The sequence below is a fragment of the Propithecus coquereli genome, unplaced genomic scaffold, assembly GCF_000956105.1.
Source record: "Propithecus coquereli isolate 6110/MARCELLA unplaced genomic scaffold, Pcoq_1.0 Scaffold243, whole genome shotgun sequence".
Classification (NCBI taxonomy): domain Eukaryota; kingdom Metazoa; phylum Chordata; class Mammalia; order Primates; family Indriidae; genus Propithecus; species Propithecus coquereli.
This window is the reverse complement of record NW_012147986.1, coordinates 71,402-84,510: the sequence shown is the minus strand read 5'-3', so window position 1 is coordinate 84,510 and position 13,109 is coordinate 71,402. Positions and strand designations below refer to the sequence as shown.

Genomic DNA, 13,109 nt, shown 5'->3' with positions numbered 1-13,109 from the left:
CGGTGGCTCACGCCTGTAATCCTAGTACTCTGGAAGGCCGAGGCAGGCAGATCATTTGAGCTCAGGAGTTCGAGACCAGCCTGAGAAAGAGCGAGACCCATCTCTACTAAAAATAGAAAGAAATTGGCTGGACAACTAAAAATATATATATAAAAAAAAAAATCAGCCGGGCATGGTGGCGCATGCCTGTAGTCCCACCTACTTGGGAGGCTGAGGCAGAAGGATTGCTTGAGCCCAGGAGTTTGAGGTTGCTATGAGCTAGGCTGACGCCACGGCACTCACTGTAGCCCGAGCAACAAAGCGAGACTCTTGTCTGGAAAAAAAAAAAAAAACTTAAAAAATCTTATCCAAATAACCATAGAACATTTTTATACCATTTTACTGAGATATAATTCATCTATTTAAAGTATTACAATCCAATGGTTTTTACTATATTCACAGATATGTGCAATCAACCATCACTACAGTCAATTTTAGAATATTTTCGTCACTACAAAAAGAAACCTGTACGCTTTAGCTGTCATCCCCTTACCTCTTCATCACCACCTCCCCTGAGACCTAAACAAATACCAATCTACTTTCCATCTCTATAGATTTCCCTATTCCGGACTTTCATATAAATGGATCCATGTAATATGAGGACTTTGGGGCCCAGCTTCTTTTAACTCAGCATGTTATTTTCAGAGTTTATCCAAATTATAACATTATCAATACTCATTTATTTCAATGGCTGAATAATATTCCATTGTATGTATATATTAACACTACATTTTGTTTATCCATCTGTCCATTGATCAACATTTGGATTATTTCCACCATTTTTTCCTATTATGTATAATGCTTCTATAAGTTTTCATGTACAAGTTTTTATGTGGACATATTTCTCTTTGAGGCAGAATTGCTGAGTCATGTAATAACATCATTTGAGGAACTCTCAGACTGTTTGCCAAAGCTGGTGCCCCATTTTGCATTGCAGCCAACAGTGTATGATTGTTCTAAGTTCTCTATAACCTCAACACTTGTTGTTATCTGTCTTTTTGATTATAGCCATCCTAGAGTGTGTGAAGTAGCACCTCATTTTGCTTTTGATTTGCATTTCCTTCATGACTAATGATGTTTGAGCATCTTTTCATGTGCTTATTGTCCATGTATATCTTCCTTGGAGAAATGTATATTCAGATCCTGGCCTCATTGTAATTAGGTTATTAGTCTTTATGTATTCTAGATACATGTACCTTATCAGATACATGATTTACAAATATGTTCTCCCATTCTGTGGGTTGTCTTTTCACTTTCTTGATGATGTCCTTTCAAGGACAAAAGTTTTTAATTATGATGAAGTCTAATTTGTCTGTTTTGTATTTTGTTGCTCAGATTTTGGTGTCCTATCTAAGAATCCTTTGTCAATCCAAGGTCATAAAGATTTACCTCTGTGTTTTCTTCTAAGAAAAAGTTTTATCGTTTTAGCTTTTACATGTTGGTTGATTTTTGTATGTGGTGTGAGGTAAGGATCCAACTTTATTTCTTTCCATGTGGATATCCAGTTGTCACAGCATCATTCTTTCCCCACTGAATGGTCTTGGTATTCTCATCAAAAATCAGTTCACCATAGTGATGTATGGGTTTGTTTCTGGACTCTTAATAATAATCCATTGATCTATATGTTTATCCTTGTGACAGTACCACACTGTCTTCATTACTGGTGCATTGAAGTAAGTTTTGGAATTGGGACATGCCCTCCAACTTTGTTTTTTTGTTTTTTCAGAATCACGTTGGCTATTCTGGGTCCCTTAAAATTCCATATGAATTTTAGAATCATCTTAGCAATTTCTGCAAAGAGGCAAGCTGGATTCTGATAGGGATTGCATTGAATTGTAGATCAGTTTGAGGAACATTGCTGCCTTAAAAATAAGTCTTTCAATTCATAGCATGGGATGTTTTCCGTTTATTTAGATCTTTAATTTCTCGACAATGTTTTCTAGTTTGCAGAGTATAAGTTTTTCACTTTTTAAATTAAATTTATTCCTAAGTATTTTATTCTTTTTGATGCTCTTATGAATAAAATTTTCTTAATTTCATTTTGGATTTGTTTACTGTAAGTGTATAAAATACAAATGATTTTTGAATGTTCATCTTTTATTCTTCAATCTTACTGAACTCATTTATTAGTTCTAATAGTTTTTTATGGATTTCTTAGGATTTTCTAGATATGAGATCTTGTCATCTGCAAATATAGTTTTACTTCTCCTTTTGCAATCTTAATGTCTTTTGATTTTATTCATTTTTTTTGTTTTTGTGTTTGCCTAATTGCCCTGACTAGCACTCCAGTACAATGTCGAATAAAAGTGGCAAGAGCAAATATCCTTCTGTGTTCCTATCTTAGGGGGCAGGCAGCCAATCTTTCACCACTTAACTATAATTTTAGCTGTTTATAGATGCCCTTTACCAGATTGAGGGAGTTCTCTCTGTTCCTAGTTTGTTGAGTATTTTTATTAAGAAAAGCGCTGGATTTTGTCAAATGTTTTTTCTGCTTCTATTGAGATGATCAAGTGATTTTTGTTTTTTATTCTATTGACTGATTTTTGGATGTTGAGCCAACCTTACACTTGTGGAATAAATCTCACTTGGTCAAAGTGTATAACTCTTTTTACGTGTTACTGGATTATCACTATTTTGTTAAGGATTTTGTTTACATCCATATTCATAAGAGATACTGGGCTGTTGTTTCCTTTTCTTGTGATACTTTTGTTGAGTTTTCTTATAAGGGTAACATTGGCTTCATAAAGTTAGTTGTGATGTGTTCTCTTTATTTTTGGAAGAGTTTGTGGAAAAAACTAGTATTAATTCTTCTTTAAATGTTTGGTAGAATTCACTGGAGTATCTATCTGGGCCTGGGCTTTTTCTTTGTAGGTAATTTTTTAAATTAATAATTTAATCTCTTCACTTGCCATAGGTTTATTCAGATTGTTACTTCTTGAGTCAAATTTGGTAGTTTGTGACTTTCTAGGAATGGAATTTGTCCATTTCATCTAAGTTATCTAAGTTGTTGGCACACCATTATTCATAGTATTCCTTTATAATCCTTTTTATTGTTGTAAGGTCAATAGTAATGTTGCCTCTTTCATTTTTTATGTGAATCTTCTCATTTTATTCTTGGTCAATCTAGCTAAAGGTTTATTAATTTGGTTGATATTTTCAAATAACCAACTTTTGGTTTCAGTTATTTTTTCTCTATTTTTTAATTCTCTATTTCATTAATTTACACTCTATTATTCTCTTCCTTCTGATTATTTGGGTTTTCGTTTGCTCTTCTTTTCCTGTTTTCTTAAGGTAGAAATTTAGGGTTTTTTTTTTTTTTCACTTGTGCTCTTTCTTTTTTCTTAATATAGGAATTTATAGCTGTAAATTTCCCTCCAAGCTTTAGCTGCATCCCATAAATCTGTCATTCATTACAAAGTACTTTCTTATTTCCCTCTTGATTTCTTCTTTAACCCATAGATGGTTTAGGGTTTCACATATTTCTCATATATTTGAGTTTCCTAAATTTTATCCTGCTGTTCATTACTAATTTCATTCTGTTGTGATTGGAGAACATACTTTGTATTGTTTATATCCTTTTAAGTTTATTCAGGTTTGCTATATGGCCTGGCATACAGTCTATCCTGGAGAGTATACTATATACACTTGAGAAGAATATATATTCTGTTGTTGTTGGGTGGAATGTTCTATATAGGTCTCTAAGATCTAGTTGAATTATAGCATTGTTCAAATATTCTATTTTCTGTTAATCTTCTGTTTAGTAGTTCATCCATTATTAAAAATGGGATATTAAAGTCTTCAACTATTACTGTTGAATTATCTGTTTCTCCATTTCTGTCTGGTTTTGCTCATCTATTTTAATGTTTTTTAATTCGGTGCATATATGTTTATAATTTTTATCTCTTCCTAATGGATGACCCTTTTATCATTATAAAGTGTCCCTCTTTATCTGTAGTAACATTTTGTATTTTAGAATGTTTTGTCTGATATTAGTATAGCCACTCCAGCTTTCTTATGGTTGTCATTTGTGTGATATCTTTTACCATCTGGATTTTCAGTCTATTTGTATTTTGGGGAGGTTGTTTTGTTTTGTCTTTTTGAGACAAAGTTTTACTCTTTTGCTTAGGCTAGAGTGCAGTCGTGCTATCATATCTCACGGTACCCTCAAACTCCTAGGCTCAAGCGATCCTCCCATCTCAGCCTCCTGTGTAGCTGGAACTATAGGTGTGCACCACCACACCCAGCTAATTTCTTTATTGTTTTGTAGAGATGGGGTATCACTATGTTGTCCAGTTTGGTCCTGAACTCCTGGCCTCAAAAGATCCTCCTAGCTTGGCCTCCCAAAGTGGTGAGATTATAGGCACGAGCCACCATGCCCAGCCCTATTTGTATTTTTGAATCTACAAGTATGTTTCTTATAGATAGCATATAGTAGGATTGTGGGGGGTTTTTTCATTTTGTTTTATTTTTGTTTCTGTTTTTTTGAGACAGAGTCTCGCTCTGTCACCCTGGCTAGAGTGCAGTGGCATGATCATAGCTCACCACAACCTCAAACTCCTGGGCTCAGGCAATATCCTCCTGCCTCAGCCTCCCAAGTAGCTGGGACTACAGGCACATGCCACCATACCTGGCTGATTTTTTCTATTTTTAGTAGAGATGGGATCTCACTCTTGCTCAGGCTGGTCTTGAACTTCTGACCTCAAGCAATCCTCCCATCTCAGCCTCTCAGAGTGCTAGGATTACAGGATTGAGCCACCATGCCTAGCCAGATCACATTTTTTTTATAAGTCTGACAATCTCTGCCTTTTCACTGAATTGTTTAATCTATTCATATTTAATGTTATTATTGATATAGTTGTATTTACATCTGCCATTTTACTTTTTGTTTTCTTTATGTCTATTCCTGGCAATATAGTGGACTAGATATCCTGAAAAACTCCCTTTAAGAAAATAACTGGAATGCCGTATTGATAAGGATAAATGATTGAATAAATAAGTAAACAGGGAGAAATGACAGTCTCCTATGCAGAATTCCAAATAATATATGTAGACTTCCACCCTCAAGGAGGTGGAGCATAACTCCACACTCTTAAAGAATGGGTTGCACATTAGTAACTTCATTCAAAGAGTCTACTGTAAGAAGGGGAAAAAAGAGTAACTTTATAAACCCTAATCTAATGAGAAAAACTTCAGACAAACCCAAATGAGGGACATTTATACTTGACCATACTTCTCAAAACTGTCAGAGTAAGTCTGAGAAACTATCATAGACCTATGAGAAACCTAAGGAGACTTGACAACTAAATGTAATGTGGTCTCTTGGATAGGATCCTGGAACAGAAAAAGAATATTATGTAAAAAATAAGGAAATACTAATAAAGTATGGACTTTGGTTAATAATAATGTATCTTTACTGGTTCATTAATTATAATATGCAGTATAATTGCAAGATGTTAACAGGGGAAACTGGGTATAGAGTATAGGGAACTCTCTATATTGTCTTCACAGTTTTTCTATAAATGTAAACTATTCTAAAATAAGATTTATTTTTAAAAATTCATGTATCCATTCTGACATTAGAGCAGGTTGATAGATGATAGATAAGAAAGGGGAAAGCTTGTCTTTACAGTATAATGTCAAGTAAATGTAGAAGGAAAAATAGAGTTAGAAAATTTCCATATTATAACCATCATATTAATAATAGATTTAACCAAGAATCATCAATGAATGATAAAATCATCAAGTGAAAATTATTACAGATGTTAAAACAATTATTCAGTGATTCTTGTTAAAGCCTGGTGAGGCAGACTCTATTCAGGACCATAGTGACATAGGTATAGGGACCACTACAATAGGAGTTTTCAGTGAGGGAGAGATTGGGCTCAACTCCAAATACATCATGGGCAAGTGGGAATTTATAGTCAAGGAGCATGGTGGGAGTCAGTGGATGTAAAATTATTAAAAGATAACATAAGGGGTAAGAGGGTTTCTGGCTAAACAGACCTAACAGGGATTCTTGCTAAAAACAGTCCAGGGTGATCACATCACCTAGAGAATGGTGGAGGATGAGGAACCTCATCAGATATGGAGGGCAATCAGATTATCAAGGGTGGAGATGTCTTGCTAAACTGACTTAGCAGAGTTCTTGGTAAAACTAGCTTGTATAAGGAAGAGCACAGATGAGCTACAAGGTTCAGAAGCCTAGCTAAAATTTGTTCAAAATCTTTGTAAGGAAGCAAGATATTTATAAAGCCTCAAAATATCTTACCACAAATAACTCATTAATTACAAAAGGAAGAAAGTTACCTTTACAGTGGAGAACTCTGGACATCATCTTAACCAAGTAAAGTTAACAGCACCAGTGATGGGACAGATTGAAATCGTGAATTTCCAGATGTGATACATTTAGAAGGACACATTACTTACATAGAATTTTTGTCAAAAATGCAAAACTTGAATCTAATCACAATGAAACTCAGACAAACTCAAATTGAAGGACATTCTGCAAACAACTGGCTTATCCTTATCAAAAACGTTAGTGTCATGAAAGACCAAAGCTGATGAACAGTTCTAGATTAAAGGAGACTAAAGAGACATGGCAGCTAAATGCAGTTAGGATGCTAGGTTGTACTCTAGTCCAGGGGAAAAAATGCTATAATGGACAGTTTGGGAACAATTACTGAAATTTGAACACACTAGTGTATCACTGCACACTAGTATATCAATGTTAAATTAACTGTATTTGATAATTATACCATGATACGTAAGGGGATGTCTTTCTCATTAGGATATATACACTATGGTATCCAGGGTGAAAGGCCACAGTGTCCACAAGTTATTACTTAATGGTCAGATAAAATAGGAATAATTTGTATATATTTATAGGTTGTGAGAGATAAGGCCAATGTAGTAAAATATTAATGATTGATGAATCTAAGGGAAAGCTATAGAAGTTCATTATACGGTCCTTCCAATTTTTTGGTAGAATTGAAATTTTTTTTACAAAATAAAAAGTTTAAAGACTATACAAGATTAATCAGAAAGAGCCTATAAAGGATGGTGAGGATGGTATAGGAATTGGCTCTATAAAAGAAAAAAATTTTTTTTCTATACAGTAGTCCCCCATTATCTGCAGGGGTACGCTCCCAGACCCCCAGAGGATGCCTGAAACCATGGATAATACCGAATCCTTTATATACTATGTTTTTTCTTATGCATACATAACTATGATAAGGTTTAATTCATAAATTAGGAACAGTAAGATTAATAACTAATAATTAAATAGAACAATTATAACAGTATATTATTAAAAAATTATGTGAATGTGGTCTCTCTCTTAAAATATCATATTGTACTCTACTTACCCTTCTTGTGATGATGTGAGATGACACAATGCCTAAGTAATGAAATAAAGTGAAGTGAATGATGTAGACATTGTGATGTAGGCATTATGATACTATTTATGTTCCATATTTCTGAATCTGTGTAACTATCCCTTACTTGCAGTAAATGGCTTGGTGTCACTTGTTTTGAGATCCGTTGCTAATGTCTTCCTTACAGGCTCAATGCTTTCTGACACAGCACATTGCTGTCACTTGGGACATGTTTTCTGTTCATTTCTTCCATTCACAAATGTAATGTCTTTTGCATCTTACTAAGCACTTATCATGCACTGTGGCCTTAACTTTTATAGTTTGGGGTGCAACAGCAAAACCAGCATGAGTTTCTTTTTCCTTCACAACTTCATGGATAGATTTGTTCTTACTATAGCTCTTAGCAACCTCCTTCTACAGTTTTTTTTCTTTCCTTACCTCATAAATTTCATCTTTTCACTTAAAGGAAGCACTTTATGGCTTCTCTTTGGCATATGCAAATTACCAGCCTCACCATTCTTGGGCTTTGGAGCCATTACTAAGTAAAATCAGGGTTACTTGAATAAATACAAGTACTGCAATACTGAGGCAGTCAATCTGATAACCAAGACAGCTACAAAGTGACTAGTGGGTAGACGTGGGTACACTGGACAAAAGGAGGATTCACATCACAGGGTGGAATGGAGTGGAACAGTGTGAGATTTTATCGTACTACCCAAAACAGTGCACAATTTAAAACTTTATTTCTGGGATTTTCCATTAAATATTTTGGACCATAGTTGACCATGAGTAAATAAAACCTCAGAAACCACAGATTAGAGGGACTATTGTACTCAGACCTAATGTGGGGGTTATTCCCTCACATTAAGCAATTCTGGCACTAACAACCTAGAGTTAGCATAGACCCAACGGGTTGTAGGCTCAGTCCCACAAGACTGCCCCCTACTTCAGACACCAGTTGCAAGTCTTGGCCTCCTGTATTTCTGACCAACTAGCTCTAAATCAGGGATGGGAGGATCCCACTACTCACTCCTCAGGTTTGACAATTTGATAGAATGGTTCATAAAACTCAGGGAAAATTTACTTACATTTCTTCATTTATAAAAGATATTCCAAAGGATAAGCATGAACAGCCAAATGAAGACATACATGGACAAGGTATGGAGAAGGAGTGCAGAAATTCCATGTCCTCTCTGGACCTGCCACCCTCCTAGTATGTCCTGTGTTCGCCAACCTGGAAGCTCTTAGAACTTCTTTGGTTTGGGTTTTTAATGGAGGCTTCATTATGTAGGCACAGTTGATTAAATCATTGGCCATTCGTGATTGGCTCAACCTGCAGCCCCTATCCCTTCCACAGAGATGGTGGGGATGGAAGTTCCAACCCTCTAATCACATGACTGGTTTCCTTGGCATCCAACCCCCATCCTTAGGGGCTTTCCAAAATTCACCTCATTAACATAAAACTCAGGTGTGGTTAAAAGCACTTGTTATGAATAAGACTCTCATTTCATCGTTATCACTCCTAAACTATCTCAGGATCCAGGGACAAAAACAAAATATTATAATAAAAGATGTTCCTATTACTCTTACCACTTAGGAAATTACAAAGGCTTCAGGAGCCCTGGCCAAGAGCTGGGGACAAGACCAAAATATATAATATATATTTATTAATCACAGCATCACACTTTATAAGGTATTAAAATGAATTATACAGCAAAATAGTTAAAAGGATGCTACTAGGACAAGAGGCTAATACATCAATGGAAATACTTAAATACAATGGACATTTATGACAAAGTTGCCATTTCAGATCAGTTTGGAAAAAAGTAGATTATTTGACAAATAATGCCAAGATGCTTTGTTAGCCATTTGAAGTTTGGGGAGAATTTAAGTTGTAGCCCTACCTTAACTCCTGTCACCCAAATCCACATATTTCAAAGATCTACATATAAAAAAAGAGGTCATATTATAAAAGTCCTAGATGAATGCATGGATTATTATGACTTTTCTAATAAAGTGGAATGGGGGAAGGCTTTCAAGATCTGGCAAAATCTAGGAGTCATACAGGCAAAGATTTGATAAATTTACCTACATATTAAAGTTTCTTCCTGGTTGAAAATACTGTAATGCAAAGCCAATTTATAAATGGAAAGTGGGAAAACAGTTTTAAGAAATTGAGAAACTTGAGAAAAGGAACTAATTTTCTCACTGTGCAAAGAGCTTTTTACAAATCAAAGACAACTTTCATAGAGAAACAGTCAACGGACACAAACTAGACGTTTATAGTAAAAGAAATGCAAATAGCCATTAAAAGACCTGAAGTAATACTTAATGTTTCTCATAATTAAAGAAATATGCTAAAACCACAGATTTTGTTTTGCCTATCACAATAGCACAGAAGAAAAGATTTGATGATCCTTAGTATGGCTGAGTACATGGGGAAACATCCATGCACTCTCATTAGACTGTTGTTAGAAGCACAAATTTGTTGTAACATTTTTTGAAGGTGCAGGGCAATTTGGCAATATCTAACAAAATATTGAAATGAATTTTCCCTTTTCACCCAGCATTTCCACTTACAGGAATTATAGATATACAGATAAACTATACCCAGAAAAATAAACTTACACGCACACACACACAATAGGATGTTCACTGCGGTGTGCTTTGGAAGCAATTGGGAAGAAACCAAATACCTGCTGAAATTATGGTACATCAAATCAGTTTATATAAAAAATGTTTGTATATGCTTAAAATTTATATTTGAACAAATATTTTTGTACTACTTGGCGGGAATTTAAGTGGACAGAAGAAACCTTGTTTAATAGTTATTCACTGGAAAGTGGGACTAGAGGAGCTGCAGTGATAGTAGGGAGAGCTTTATTTTTCACCTTATTTGGATATTTTGCATGTTTAATTTTTAAAAAACAGTAAATCATATTTTCAGTGTACTTTGATATGTTTTGGAGGAATTTGGCAAATGCTGTGTATAAAATTAATGTCATTATCAGAAGTAAATAACCGTCTCAACTGGTTTGACCTTTACTGTTAACAAAGTGCCATGAGATGGCGATTATCTAATCCTGATGCTCTGTAGAGCCCTTTATATTTAAGAAATTTAGCTTGCTCATTTTCTACTATTTCGTATATATTTTACTTCAGTTCCAAATCAGGGGAACTGTGTTGATTGAAAATATTGATATTCTAAAACAAACATATTTTAGAGTAATGTTATCTATTTCCTTATTGTTTTACTTGTTTAGAGTATATTCTAGATAGCCCTTCAAAGTTTTGCTTCTTTTATCCTGTTGCTAAGGTATTCTTTCTGAAATACAGCCATAATTATGTTACTCCCCTGTTTAAAATGGTATACTGGGTCTTCATTTCTTTTAAGAAAAAAATCTAAAGTCCTTGACCTGATGTTCCAGCTCTGTAGAACTTGGCCCAAAGTAACCTTTCCTACCATATTTTCTTCTACTTTATAACTTTTATAAGCCACACACACGGAATAATTATACTCTTCCTTTATTTCTTAGTGCTTTCCCACTCATAGGCCTTTGCTCATGCTATTTGATGAAGTGGGGAGAGGCCAGCTTGCTCTCCCCAGTTAAAGGGTTGAAGTATGTTGTCAAGGAGAGTGGTACACAATGAGGAAGGGAAGTTATATAGTACTTTTATGCCTTGTTAAGGCATTTGGGTTTTGTTCTAAATGCAAGAAAAAGCCATTGAAAATTGCTAAATGAAAGATGACAGGTCCAGTTTACATTTTTAAAAGATTACTTTGACCACTGTTTGAAGAATAATTGGGAAAAGGACAAGAAGGGACAGGAGACCTATTAGAGACATGCAGTATTGTGAGAGGAAATAGAATTGGACAGATTTATGATTGTTTGGTCAGGGATTAATGGCAGGAACAGGAAGAAAAGGGAATTGGAAGTATCAAGAACAACTCTCAGATTTTGGTTTGGACAATAGGGTGATGTGCCATTTATAGAGATGTAAAAGATTGGGAGAGAGGTACAGTTCCAGAGGAGGCTAGAACAGAGTTCAGTTAGGGGCATTTAAAATTTGAGGTGGCTGTGGCCAAGTAGATATATCAAATGTATAGTCGAGTATATGAATCCGGAGCTCAACAGAGAATCATAGCTTGAAATGTAAGTTTGAGAGTAGTCACCAGCATGAAGATGATACTAAGAGCCACAGGAAGAGATGAGATCACCTAGAAAGAGAATATAGAATGAGAACATCCCCTGAAATTGGCCATACTGGAGGTCGTTGATCATTTTAGCAAGAGCAGTTTTAGTCCAATAGTATGGCTGTACTCTGAATTAATTTGAAGAGTGAATGGGGGTAGGAAAAGAGATAAAGAACAGGAAAATACATATTTTCCACTTTGGAAGCTTTGCTATGAAGAGGAACAGAGAAACGGGCTAGTGCCTGGAGGAAGATGTGAGGGTTTTCTAAAGATATGATGTACTTAATAATGCTTTCAAGCTTTTGGAAATGATCTATTAGAGGGGGAGGGCCTGAAGATAAAAGACAGATATGAAAGAGAAAAGAACCAAGGTCTTGAAAGGAAGCTAGGTTGGCCTCCAGAGCACCAGTGGAGTGACTTGCCTTTAAAAGAAGGAAGGGTCCAAAAAGGTCATAGGAGCAGGTGGATAGGCATAGATAGCAGTTGCCTCAGGGCAACCATACGTGATTATCCCTCTGCCCAGAATGTTCTTCACCTACTAGGTTTTGTTGATTTGTTTAGCTCTCATTTTTACTTCATATTTCAGCCCCCTTAGAGAAGCCTTTTCTAATTACCATTTCTCATTTAAATTATTCTTATATCACCTTGGTTTTCTCCTTCATAACCCTTAAACCATTTAAAATTATATATTTGTTTTTATGTATTTGTTTAATGCAGTAGCTGCAATCTCAAGAACCTGTAGAAACTAAGTGAAATCTCCCAATTTTTAAATATTGCTAGATAATTCTAAAAGTGTACAGTCTTTTTATACTTTAGATATGAAAGCAGATCCCATGTATCCCACTATACGCTGCAAAAATCCATAGGGATTCCTAGAGTATTTGATGAAAATTCTGGCTGCCAGTGATCTATAGTATGGGTGAAAAGGATCCCATAGTTGCATGTGTTTGTCTTTGTTTCTGCCCATGATGCATATTGCTCCCGTATGAGAGTTTATAATTAGGGCTCGTGATTGTGTCTTAGCCCATTCCTGCTGCTATGACAAAATACCACAGACTGGGTAATTTATAAATAATAGAAATTTATTTCTCACAGTTCTAGAGGCTGGGAAATCCAAGATCAAGGTGCCAACAGATTCAGTGTCTGGTGAGAGCTCAGTCTCTGCTTCCAAGAAGATGCTTTGTTGCTGTGTCCTCACATGGTGAAAGCTGGAAAAGAGCCAAACAGGCTCCTTCAGGCCCTTGTACAGGGGCACTAATCCCATTCACAAAGGTGGAGCCCTCATGACCTAATCACCTCTTAAAGGCCCCACCTCTTAATACTGTTGTATTGAGGATTAAGTTTCAACCTAAATTTTAGAAAGACACATTCAAATCACAAAATTGTAAGATATTATTATATCTAAAAATGCCTCCTTTTTTATTTCTGCAAATTAACTGCTGTTTTTTTCACCAACTGTCTGATATGTATATTATCTCTTTATAATTACAAATCCAGAGGAC

The 13,109-nt window shown here is 35.3% G+C and overlaps 1 protein-coding gene across 1 annotated transcript in view; it reads left to right on the top strand.

Annotated features, from left to right (window-relative positions):
• The window catches only part of ALMS1 (Alstrom syndrome protein 1), a 172,005-nt gene that overhangs the window by 120,339 nt on the left and 38,557 nt on the right, over positions 1 to 13,109 (top strand). The window lies entirely within an intron of this gene.